The sequence below is a fragment of the Cygnus olor genome, chromosome 3, assembly GCF_009769625.2.
Source record: "Cygnus olor isolate bCygOlo1 chromosome 3, bCygOlo1.pri.v2, whole genome shotgun sequence".
NCBI classification, from domain to species: domain Eukaryota; kingdom Metazoa; phylum Chordata; class Aves; order Anseriformes; family Anatidae; genus Cygnus; species Cygnus olor.
The window spans coordinates 40,462,208-40,475,771 of record NC_049171.1 but is presented as its reverse complement, the minus strand read 5'-3'; positions in this window follow the sequence as shown (position 1 = coordinate 40,475,771).

Below are 13,564 nucleotides of genomic sequence, written 5' to 3'. Positions count from 1 at the left end.
ATGCTACTGCAGTTCTTTCTAGAAAATAGTAAGTAATAAAAAAAAATCATTTTTATATCTTCTTTCAGAATAATAAAAGAATCAGCAGTCTGCACTAGCTGTATTTTTATGAGAGATTTTGTTCATTTCTTGCATTGTATACTATACAATGAGGCTCATATGACTACTGGATTATCACTGTTTCTCTGGAGGCTACAACAATTTGAAGTAACAGCCTTTTCTTAACCTGTTTTGAGTGAAAACAGAAACAAGTTTATGAACTTCATTGACTTGGTTACAGTATTCTTAACCTGATTTCTTTTTATCTCTATTCAAAAATACATGTAGTTCATTATTTTGTTGTGATGGGAATGTTTTGAATGCATGAATTAGTCATTCAGTAATGAAAAACATTAAAATAGGCATATCAAGCTGAATCCACAGTGCATCTACTTTTTCCATAACATTGGAAGGATAGGAAGCATAGGAAGGATAAATACAGATAATAATTCTTTATGCAAACCCAGTTTTTAGCAGTGTGCAAGGAATTGCCACCTGATTGTATAATCTTTCAATAGTTCCTGATGGATTTTTCTTCTATGAATGCATTCAGTTGCTTTCTGAATCTATACAAATATTTGACATCCACAAAATCTGTTGTCAATGAATTCCATGGTTTCAGTTTTATATCATGATTGGACAATACATACCCTGTCCTGTCTCTCATAAACCTTATTGTGAAGTGTGGAAAATTGTGCAAAATTAAAATAACTTAAAAACTAAGTGGAAGCAGTCAATAAAGTGGTTTACAAATGATTTGGGCTTTGCACCTCTCTGTAATCACATTTCAGACTGCCTTTGAAAGCATATGGTTGCCTAAGTTTCATTGACTTGAAATATATGATCCCACAACAATTTTCAGATAAGAACAACAGAGCCAGCTAAGCAAGTACACATCTTTTGCTTAAAAATGACTCCATATGTTTTAACTAAGAGTGCACAGACTCTCTGGAGACAAATCACGAACAGAACTCAGCCTTACAAAAGCTCAGACTATGTTTTTGCTATGAGACAACAATCCCTTTCTTCAGTGTCTGTCCTATTTTACTTAATTTAGTCACATCTTACTGTCATTTGTATTAGAGTTAGTTATAAGCAGTAGAGTATTTATTACTCCAATTACTTTATGAGGTATCCTATAGCAAGGACCTACCATACAGTTCACATAAACCTGTATAGTTCACATAAACCTGTATTTTTTTTTAAGGGGGAAAAATAACATTTTTCATTTCTGAATGATAGAATTTATCTATGAGACGTGAAAATTGCAAGCATATTCATCACGTCCTTTCCTTTTCTGTTCCTATTAATGGGCACGCATACTTACTGTGATTGCATCCTGTTTCTATCAATTTATGTACAGGAATTATATGTTATTTTCTATTAAATATTCTGAAGAAAACATATTTTCAGACTCACAATCTTTTTTGTACTATAATGAATCTATTTTATTACAGTTGAATGTGTGCTACAGAATGTCCATGTCTATTACTTTGAAGTTCAGTGCAAAATACCTATTATTAAAATATAGCATCTGTTTGTAGTGCTATATACACTCTTAAAGGGAAAACAAATAACAATGCACTTGTAACATTGATTTAACATTTACAGTGACAAATAATTTCTTTAAGAGGAGAGAATAAAGTCTTAAGGATTAATAGAGAATAAGAACAAATAAAAACACTCTTTCCACTTTTCATTTATAATGCAATTGACTACAATGAAATTACAATGATAATTACTATCTTTTAAATAATGGTTCTTCATGACATTTCAAGGTACATTTTACTATGTCCTTACCCTCTGAATCAGAAGTTTTCTGACTTTAGGTAGCATTTCAAAAACAAAGAGGCATAGTTGCATCTATGAGAAATCCGCTGGCTTGGAATGGAAGTTATGTGTAATTAACTCTCACATCCATCTCTTTGGACCCAGCCCTGCCATCCACTGGCAGTGCTACACTTCGTGATGAGTTGCAAAGCTGCATTATAAGCTGTTTGCTTTTTGATTCTCTTCTGTGCCAGTCGACTGCTGTAAATTAGCAGCTGCAGTGACCTACAGTAAAATGTGAGGTATCAAATGCTGTGATAGTTATGTGAAGCAGACTGTGGTTTTGTTTGTTTGTTTTTAAAAGATATGATTATAGTATTTTCCAGATAGTGAAAAGGCAACAGTTTATTGGAGATTAACACAATTTAAAAAAAAAAAAATCCACAAAAGCACAACCCTACTTTCTCAGGTGAGTGTTGCAGGGCTTAAGCAGTGCTTGAATGTGTTAATGTGATACACACTCATGTTCCCTTGACACTAGCTCAACATTGTGATAGTGCTGTAAGGAATACTGTCTCTCAGTGATATTCTACTGTGCTCATGAGAGTATGTGTAATAAGAAGATCAGATAGCTGCGGACCAGTAAATATTGTTGGCAGATTCGTCCTTTCGGATCTAAGAACTACAGCTGCCTGGGAAGCAAGGGGGAGGAAGCTGCAGTATTTGCTTTCACAGCACCAGTCAGAAGGAGTAAAAGGAAAAATTAATGGTGTAAAGTGATGGCTGCTGACTCCAGGCTTTTAGCAGCCTAGGAAGTGCTAGGCTGAGCAGCATGCATTGACAGTAGAAGAGTACAGACAAGTGGAATAAACCAGAGAGTAAAAATTGCATGTAGACTGTGGTCTGAGAAAGGCCACTGATCCAAGTTATTCCAGTGAAATGGAAGTCAAATGCAGCAGTAATACAAAGCAGCCCTCCTTTGCCTTACAGGGAGGTATCATATAAAACTACAGATCCCTCACTGACCTGAAGAGGCCAGAAGTGGTACGCACAGTCAATGTGTAAGGCCATGCAAGCACCCAGGTAGAGAAAAGCCAAATAGGTGTTTATCTGCATGAACTAACAAAACATTCTTGAGGCTGTACCTAGCCACATTCTCCCAGTCATCTTGAAGGAATGATTTTTCCCTCTTTCCCCACTTCTGAGTCACAGTTTTGACATGCCATACAAGGCTGTAAGAGTAGTACTATGCAAGCAGACCAAATACTTGGGCAAGAAGCACCACTACTGTGAGCAAGTGTCATACAAGCCATGACACGTTGACCTTGGCCAGAAGCAAAGCATCCGCACAGCCATTTGCTCACTTTCCCTCCTCTCCCAGTGAGATAGGGAGAGAATAAGAAGAGAAAAAGCAAGAAAACTCATTGGTAGAAGTAAAGATAGTTTAACGAATTAATGAAAAATGAAGGGGAAAAAAAAAAAAAAAAAGAGATGCAAAGGCAGTCACTCACCAGGTCCCGCAAGATGGCCAATGCTTTGCTAGTCTGCAACAACCACCTTGAAAGAAAAAAATATCCCAATCTTTTATTGTGGAACTTGTCACTATATAGTAAGGAATGTCCCTTTAGCCAATTCAAATCCCAGGAAAGATAGATGAGCTTGTCTTTATTTTTTTTTTTTACTTTTGGGGCAGGTTCTTTGGAACCACATGTGACCTCTGTATGCATTTGAAGAAGCTAAATGAAGACAGTGGTTTGGAAAATAACCTGGCAATGCCTTAAGTATATCATGTTTTGCCCTTAATTGTTGTTTCCTGGCAAAAGTCAGAGTAACAACTGTTGCTACCAATTTTCTCATGAAGAATCCTGCCAAAACAATGTTATTAACCAGGCCATTCATTCTTAGTCATATGTTCACTTCCCTCTGTGGGAATATCTGCAAAGCTGCCTATGAACCAGGCTCCTCAGATTAGTTCTGACTTTCCTGTGGAAGAGGAAGCTCTGCAGGCATCCCTGAAAATACACACACATGGCTTCATCAGAGACAGAGCTGATCAGGAGAGGGGGGAAGGGAGGTGAGAGAATTTGAGTTCACAGTGCAGATGTCTGCCTCCCAGCTGCTTGCGTGGCAAGAAAGGCCCAGAGATGCTCAAGATTAGCGTATGACCACATGCATCTGGTGCCTAGGGAATTAAAAGACAAACACAAGGCCCCATGGGTGTCTATCAACTTTGCAGGCAGCCAATTTGTTCTCACTCTCTCCCTATTCCCACACTATTCTCCAGCCTCTTCCCTCCACTCTTCCACCCTTCTTAACGAGGTAGAAAAGAGAGCTCACAGATGTTAAGGACTGTTAGGGATGCCCACTCTTAGGGACATCCCCAGTCTGCCCTGTCTCAGGGCTCTCATACTGCCCCTGTCTCCTGCAGTGTGGGCTGCCATGTCCAGGCTGACACAAAAGCAGGAAACTGATGTTTCAAATGCAAACCCAGAGTGGTGGTTGAGGATCCCCTTGACCTTGCCTGTCTTTTTTTACCATTTACATCTCAGGGTCAAGTTTACCTGTAAGATACCTGTTTTCAGAGTATTTCTAAGTGATTAGGAGACCAAAAGCTATATCTTAAATACTTACGTTAAGAGTTTTTTTCCCATCACAACAACAGAGTTTGTTCTTTGGTATCCAATTATTAACTCCTCTTCTTCAGTCTGTCTGTGTAGGTATGGAAAGAATTTTGTTTAATTCTGTTTTGCTTAATATTTTCTATCTTTTCCATATAATAAAGGAAGAAAATGCCCTTGATGGTACATATCATCGCTCTTGTCTTTTCTAAGGAATTAAACTTTCACTTCATAACAAAACTGAAATCATGAACAGACGTAAGAAGAGTTTCTTGGGAGTGAGCTAGCAAAGCTGTAGCATCACAAACAAGTGCTCTGTCAGGAAAGAGTTCCTTTTCCACAGGCAGTTACTACCAGTTGGATTTAGGCCTTATTCCTATAAATATTTCTGAAAACATTTTAATTCTACTCATCCACTTGAAATTATTCACACATGTAAGAACTTGTAGGATCAGGACCTTACAATATAAACACTCAATATAAACACTCACAGAACATGAACAGATGCTGTTTATTTAAAATAAATAAATAAATAGATACAAACCAAAGGTTTTGGGTGGGAAAAAATACCAGATATACATACCATATAACTGCTTTATCAAATGAAATTACTTGAAGCACCAAGAAATTAAATAGAGAACCAAAATGTTCTCAGCTTCCAAATTTTTTATTATTCCCTCTGCCCACACTTGACTCAAGCCAATCATTTGTTCTCAACTTTGACTCCTAAAATTAGTGAAAAATATCCCATTAAAAATATATATATATATATATCCCATCTTCAATAATCACTATATTAGGTAGCATTAAATATGTAGTAATTCCAATTCAAATTATAATAATAAAATCTATTTCATCAGCGTTATGAGAAAATTATAGTACTCTGATTTTATATTTCTTGAGATTATATCCCTAACATAATCTTTACTACACATTTAGTAGACATTTTAAAAAAGTTTATGTTACCTTTCCAAGAGAATATTTTCGTTATAGATGAGGTAATGACACAAAGGCGTTGCTGTGGATGTCAGGCTGGAAGAGTTACAGTGATTATAAGGAGAGAAAGAATGTGTTGTATCTTCTAGCAGTTTGTTTTCATGTTATTTATTAAGGATAATAGCTATTGTTTTCCTTTATAGATTACAAAGCATAGTGTAGGGAAAGTAAGTATCAAGTTGCCCTACTCACAGATGGGGGAAAATGTAGAAGAGAAAAATAAGAGCTACATCTACACAGATAAACTAAATAAAGCCCCAACCAGATACTAAAATTCAATCATCTTCTACAGTGAAGGACAAGCAAGTTCCAAATTTGTCTCAGTCACAGTTCAAGAATCAACACAGACTGTTGACCATTACTCCGGGTATTTTGCACATTTTTTCAAGTGATTCTGTGATTCTATGAAGTAAAAGAGCAAAAAATAAAAGATATGGTCAATTGTAGTTGGTTTCCTTTTCAGTCAATGATCTTAAGCAGGTTTAAATTACTACTGAACATGTAGCGAAAGTGATGTTCTCAACATTATCGCAAGTATTATCAAAGCAAAGAAAGATATTCAAGCAAAGGTTTTCTGAATCCCAGCCTAATGCAATTTCCATGTGAACATGACTATCTTTTTCCTAAAAGCTTTAAGTATTCAATTTCATATGTTACATAAAGAACACTAATGTGATGCTTTTTAAACTATATTCTTGTATAATTAAATTGTGCTTTTGTGGTATTTAAAAGATGTTCACTTTTTATCTGTAGAAGAGAACTGTTTGATACTCTTGAAAGCTAAGGCTTAAACAGAACAAGTAAAATCAGTCCAAAAGAAAATAAAGACCCCAAATAGATTAAAAGTAGAATAAAAGTTTGTTAGAGTGATTTGAAATGTATCAATGGAGTGAAGAAATGTATCGATAGAATTTGGATCTGGTTCGTTCAATCACTGATAAATTCTGGCAGAGTTATTTTGTCCAATATTTATGTTTATCACATAAATAAGCTCTAAAATCTGGATCTAGATGTGGACTGGTTTAAATTATGAATTGTGAACAGAATACAGAAATAAGATTAATTCCTTGTCTTTTTGTTATTTTGGTTGGATTGGTTATTGTTGCTGTTTAATGTTTTGTTTGTTTTTGCTTTTATTTTTCATATGTGTGTAGATCTATTTAATTACACTGAGCAGATTTTGAATATAAGCAATCTATGTTATTACTGCAAAGAAGGCTAATTGCATCCTTACCTTAGGCAAAGTATTGCCAGCAGGTTGAAAGAGTAATAGCTTCCCCTCTGCTCAGCACTTTTGAGGCCACACCTGGACTACTGTGTCAAGTTCTGGGCTCCCCAGTACAAGAGAGACATGGTTGTACTGGAAAAAGTCCAACAGAAGGTCACCAAGATGGTGAAGGGACTGGAACATCTCTTCTGTGAGACAATGCTGAGAGAGCTGGGACTGTTCAGCGTGGAGAAGAGAAGGCTCCAGGCTTACAGAAGGGAGGATCTTATCAATATCTATAAATACGTGGAGGAAAAGTGCAAAAATGGAGTCAGGCTCTTTTCACTGGTGCCCAGTGGCAGGACAAGAGGCAATGGGCACAAACTGGAACACAAAAAGTTCCATCTGCACATCAGGAAGCACTTCTTTGCTGTGTGGGTGACAGAGCCCTGGCACAGGTTTCCCAGAGAGTTTGTGGAGTCTCCCTCCTTGGAGATCTTCAAAAGCTGTCTGGATGAGATCCTGGGCAGCCTGTTTTAATAGGCTCTGTTAGAGCAGGGTGTTGGATCAGATGACATCAAGATGTCCCTTCCTACCTCTAATATTCAAATTGCACTGTTGAAATTTTTGCTATGTTAAAATGCTTCAGTCCCTTTCCAGATAAGTAAAAAATATTTAAAGGAGTATTTGAACTGAGATATGCCTACTAATTTATTGTTCACAAATATAAAACTTATTATGAAAAAACATTTGAGTTGTTTTTTTTTTTTTTTTCCTTATTTTGATAGTTAATAATGAGTTCTTATGGCGTAATATTCTTTTGGTGGTAGTATTACTCTTTTAGTGCTCAGGGCAGTATAATTTTCTTTCTAGTGGGGGGATAAAATATTTATTGTTTGTATTTATAGAGTTAACAACAGCTGACTCTGTCATATATATTTTTCTAAGCTTTTCAAGTCTTGAGTCATCAAAATCACCCAGGGAGGGATTTACAGTAAATCAGAGTAGACATTTTCTGTACTTGCTGTTTCCCTCTAGCTATATTGTATAAGTCTTGTTTAGATGTGCTTTTGGAGGTAATTTTAGTGTGAGTATATTTAGTTCCCTTTATATTTTTAGCAATCTTGAAATAAAAGATCCCCCCATGCACAATAACTTGTATTTTCTGTACTCAGAAGTGAAGTGCAGTGCTTAAAGCTGCCCCAATTGCATTGGTTTGAACGACGTTGTATGTTATTTTATGACTAAAGCCCAAAGACAGCCTGAGCCAGTCTACTATGGTCATAAAGTTAGAAATTATCTTGGCTAAATATTGCTTTTATTTCCACTAATGTAAATCAGAACTTACACCTTTAACTTGAGTGAAATTATTCCAGATTTACACTAGGAAGAAAATGACCAGATTTTTTGGCTGTCTCAATCAATATCCTTTCTTACCTGAGTACATTACAGTTGTAGTTAAGGCTTTAAGTATTTTTGCAAGGGCTGGATATGAGACAGGCAAGTTCAAGATCAATTTACAGCAGTGACATGTTTTCTTACCCTGTGCTTCGCTGAGCAGATGGGAAGAGCTTGGGGAGGGCATGAAGTTCAGTCATGCCTGGATAAAAGCATTAGATGCAAAACTGTTACAGATCCTCAGCACATTTTGTAGGTGGTCTTTTTTCTTTCACATCTGATTTTGAAATGTAAGGAAGTAGAAATCTGGGTCTATAATTTATTTACATATGTAAGGGGAGTTAAAGTAATACACCTGTGGGAAAAACAATATTATGGGGATACAATTTTTTTTTCCCCTGCAGTTGTGAATTCATGTGAAATTCCAGAAAAGGTTGTAGTTCCTCAAGTGGAATTCAGGTGGAATTTGTGCACTCTAACTCCTCTTTGTCATCCTTAGAACTTCAGCTTGGATTTTTTGTTTGGTTGTTTGTTTGGTTGGTTTTGTTTTTTTGTTTATTATTTTTTATTTTTATTCTGCTAGCACTTGAACTCTGACAATGACTCAGTTTTCAGCAAATGGGTTCCTCAAAAAATAAAAATAAAGTAAAATGTCATTCTATGGCTGTCCAAGAGTGCCACCATTTTAAAAAAGGCTGGCCATCTTTGTACTGTCATAGGCTGTCTTGGATCTATAAATTAGATGCAACTTTACCAGGAACCCTGGAAGAGCTCAATCAAGTAGGTATGCTCTGAGCACATTTACACTTTTTGTAAGATGTGATGTGTCTCAACACTCTCCTTTTATATGTAAGGTCAGTGGTTAGAACATTCATTTCAGAAGACCTGGGTTTCAGCTGACCTCTCTGTCTGAGAGGCTTCAAAGCTGCATTTCCTACAATTTACCTTAACTAGGAAGAAATTTGGTATGTGTGGCCTGGGATAGTCCAAGTCTATGGTAAATCCTACTTTAAACCCCATCTTAAAAGACTATTTGAACTTATTTTAAAGCAATTTCGCTTTAAAAGTAGGCTACTGAAACAGACATTGTAGTACAGCAAGAAGAAGAATAAGAACGGAGGTGAAAGAGACATGATTCACTAACTTCATTGTTAAAATATTCGTTTTACAGATGGCAACGGGAATTTCTGGGTTCCAGTTCAGTTCAAGCTCAAAGGCCCTGAACATCAACAGATCGTGGAAAAAAATAAATAAATAAATGAAGCATAGTTGCCATTTCCAGGAAGTAAGAACCTTGCAGATTGTGAACCAGGAGGAGAGGAGGGCTGACCAGACTGTTGAGGGTGCAAAACTGCAGAGCTCTGCAAACCCACAGGAGTGTGCAGGGGGAGTAGGAGGAACAAAGAGAAGTGTAGGTAGAAAAGGTAGGTTGTGTGAAAAACAGGGCTGGTCAGTACACTTGTCTGTCTGAGCCCTGTTTTTGATCACTGCAGCCTGTCCTATCTTCTTCTTTTTTTCCCCATTAATTTTTTTCTTCACTCTCTTCCTGTGTATTTTCACTCTCTCTCCCATATGTGTGTGCACTGCAAGGCAGGGATGCTGGGATCTGGGCAGCAGTGCTGGACTGACAGAGGGGCCATGACAGGACTGGTGGGATCTATGAATGTGAATGTGCTTGTGAACCTAGAGAGTGCTGTGTGTCTGTCTGCACGAGTGAATTTCTGTCTCTACCAGCCAGAGAGAAGGAAGGGGTCTTAGCTCTCTGTGTCTGTGTTTGTCTTTGTGTGAGTCCTGTGTGTAAGCGATGTTGAACGCAGCCTTGACTGGGCAGCCTGTGTGAATGGCCGAGTCAGTGTTCTGTCTCTGTGTGTTTGTCTGTGTCTTTGGGATGTGTGCTCAGCTTTGCTACCAGTTGAACCTTCAAAAGGGAAAGCTTCAGCCATGACCCCCAGCCTGGGCAGAGACTCCAGGTCCCAAGCAGGAACCCGGCTGGGCAGGAGCTGTGCTGGACCAGTGTGTGGAGGAGCTGGCCATACTCTTTACTCTTTGCCCCATTTAACATATATACATATGTATGTGTATATATATATATATATATATATATATAACAATCACCATGCAAAATAATGGGAAAGGAAGAAGTTTTCTTTTACTTCTTTTCAATACTTATGAAAGCACTAGTTCACTCGAGTTTGACTGTAAATTTAAGGTAGAAGATCCTGTAATAGCTTCTCCAAAAGAAGTAATTCAAAATCTTGTTATGGAACTATCAGGAAAATCTAAGAATGGCATGAGACTTAAATGCATCTGGTATGGGAGGCTACAGATTATCAGTGCTCTTTCAATAAAAGATATTATCACTCTGGACTGAAGAGATGGCAAAAACCCCTTCCAGGTAATCACAGAATCACAGAATATCTTGAGTTGGAAGGGACCCACAAAGATCATTAAGTCCAACTCCTGGCTCCACACAGGACCACCCCAAAATCAAACCATAGGTCTGACAGCATTGCCCAAATGCTTCTTGAACTCCAGCTGGCTTGGTGCTGTAACCATTGCTCTGGGGAATCTGTTCCATTGCAACTTCCCAGTGAAGAATCTTTTCCTAACATCTAATCTGAATTGACTCTGTAATGATAAACACTTACCTGTAAAATGTGTGTAGATATCTTAGATTTCCTAGGAAAACTACTAAACCAAAAAGTACCATCTATTTTACAAAACCAATGGACACTTTCTGGCCAGCATCATAAAGTGAAAGCTGCACTAATGGAAGACAAAATGTTAATAGAGCTTATTTAAATGGTAGGACATTGGTCATGATTTTAATTGAATTTGATGGGCATATCTCTGTTTATTTGATGGACTGGGTTACAAATTTGAGCTGGAATTACTGCATGCTGAGAAGAAAACCCAGCTGTATGTAGGAACTGAGAATATTTTGGCCTGGGTTTATGATGATGTTTACTTAGTTTAAGAAAATAAATCACACAGAGCACTTTTATGTGTTTCTGTTGCAAGTGTAACCCACCAGGCAATCCAGGCTGCCACTGTGCTTGTAGGATGTATGCAGGAATAGGACAGCTGCTTGTGTGTATCTATCAAAGTTTAGATCATTCCTCGTTTGAAATGGCTTTGCATTCAGTTTACACATGGTGGAATAAAGTTGTTACTTGAGCAATTCTTCTTCTACCCACCTAATTCACTAATTACTGCTAGACAAAATTCACCCTAACTGAAATATTAAATACAGAGTGGTGATAGCAGGAAAAAGGCCTTAAGACTTTCTTATTAGAGAAATTCGTAATGAACTTTTACCTAATCTCAGAGCATGAGTATGTCAGTAAAGATTCTTGCACACCACTCTACTGGGCAGAAATACCTTTCATACATATACTTAGCTGTTTACAAACACCATTTTATTTATTTTGTTAAGCTTCACAATATAGACAGCATGGTAGTTTGTGTGGAGAGAGCAAAGGAATTGATTGGGTCAAGACTAGAGAGGTCATGAAGGCAGGGATGTCTTTGGAGAATATGAGAGGGGCTGCTAGATACAGAAGTGTTTAAATGTCTAGTCAAAGAGAAATACTCCAATTCTGAATTCTGCTGCCTCTTCAGTATATCTTCTCCTTAGGGATGAAGGAGGAAGATGAGGTAGAGAAAAAAAATAAATGTATATATATATATACACACACACATACTGGTAATGTTATCTGTTATTCATCAGATAATGGTTTAAAGAGAATATCCTATCAGATTTACTGGGTGAGGAAGAGTCTTCCGTTATTAGGGCTCATGCTTGTTGCCTTCTACACCAGTTATACATTGGACAGTAAAAACGTGAGGACAAAAACAGGTGAATGTTCACATTGAAAATGAATGGAGAAGGGAGGGAAGAGAGGAACAAGGTATAGATGAGGAAAGGGCACTCAGCTGACTCACTCAGCAGCAGGGGAAAGAAGAGGATAACACTTTATAAAAAGCCTGACACACATTTGTTTTGTCAGATGTGTCTCTGCAGTAGAAAACAAAGGAATTCAAGTGCTTCATTTTGCTATTTTCAAAGTACTGAGCCCCTGTCCCTTTTCTCACGCTGCTTTCCAGTGGCAGCCTGAAGGCGTGCCCTTTGTTTCGGTGGAGTTCTGCAGACCTCAGGATCCTACTGTGTGTGAGCCACTATATTAATCCAACACACACTGCTGGCTTCAGTGCACATACGTTAAGTCTTGCAAGAAACCTCGAGTTTAAAGAAACAAAAAAGGAAAGGAAGAAAAAATAAATTAAACTTCAGTGATAAAATTCCAGTCACTAAGCTTCCAGTAAAATTCCCAGCACGTTTGTGTTTTTGTGTGTATATCTGAATTTAGTGTGAAAAGGGGACATAACCTGAGTAAATGTGAATGAAACTCCATTTTTTCTAATAAGTTACATATGTGTACACGAGTACTTTAGCTATCCTGTGCCATGATATGATTAGGTCATCAGGAAGTAAATAGGTAGATGGATATCTCTCTTGCCAGTTGCAATGTGGTTTCTCTCTTCACATTGCTGTTTAATACCGTGATATATTAAAAGGAAGAAAAATACAAAGCAGGCATGTCTGACCTGTGTCTGGTGCTGTTCTTTATTAATAATCAGATCATTGACTTAAATTACTTTGAGGCTCTTCAGGCTAATGAAAGAAGCAGCACAGACACACACTGACATGAATTGTTCCCGAGGTGTTTTGTGAACTACTGAACTTGTCCGAAGGAAGAGCAGCAGAAAGTATTCAGCCTGTATTCCCAGCTCATCTGTTTTAAGCTGATGGCTGAGAGACTTGGGAAGATTTTCTTTGGTTCTGGCCGACAAGGAATAAAGAGAGCAGAAGAGAATCTTTTACTCAGCATTTAGCAGCAGTTTCTACAGTAGTGGGCAGTGAGATATATTCTATTTTGAACAGATTTCCAATAAATCTGGAAAGGCGCAGGGGGTAGAAGAGATCAATGAACCATACCGAGTAACAGAATGACCTTAAAGCCTGCAGGAAGAAGATCTCATTGGTGTTTATTTTTAGATGACAACTGTGTTGGACTGATTTTTGTTTTTTGGCAAAGACACTAAGAACAGAAGTGTCATAAATAAAACCTATGGCGACTTTGAATATACCAGAAAGGAATTCAGTTAGGCCTTCAGTCTCCCTTAAATATATACACAGAACTTCAGTTAACATAATTGTAAATTTAATCATATGCAGTGGTTGAAGAATAAATCCTGTGTTAACCAAATGTCACCACTGGCCATTTTGTATGAATTTGTAAGCAAAGAGTTGCCTCATGAACAAACTCATGTTTTAAGGTCAACGCATAAGTTTGGATAGAGCTGAGAAAATAAAATATCAGATGTGGTAGAAAATGGCAAAGACAGGTTTTCACTGAGCCTTTGGAAAGAAGATGGAAAGCAGAGGTAGTTTCAGAAGAAATTGCTAACTAAATAGAAAGAAATGAAAGAAGAGATAAAGAGTAAATTCTGCGGTCATATTTTAAGAGCAATT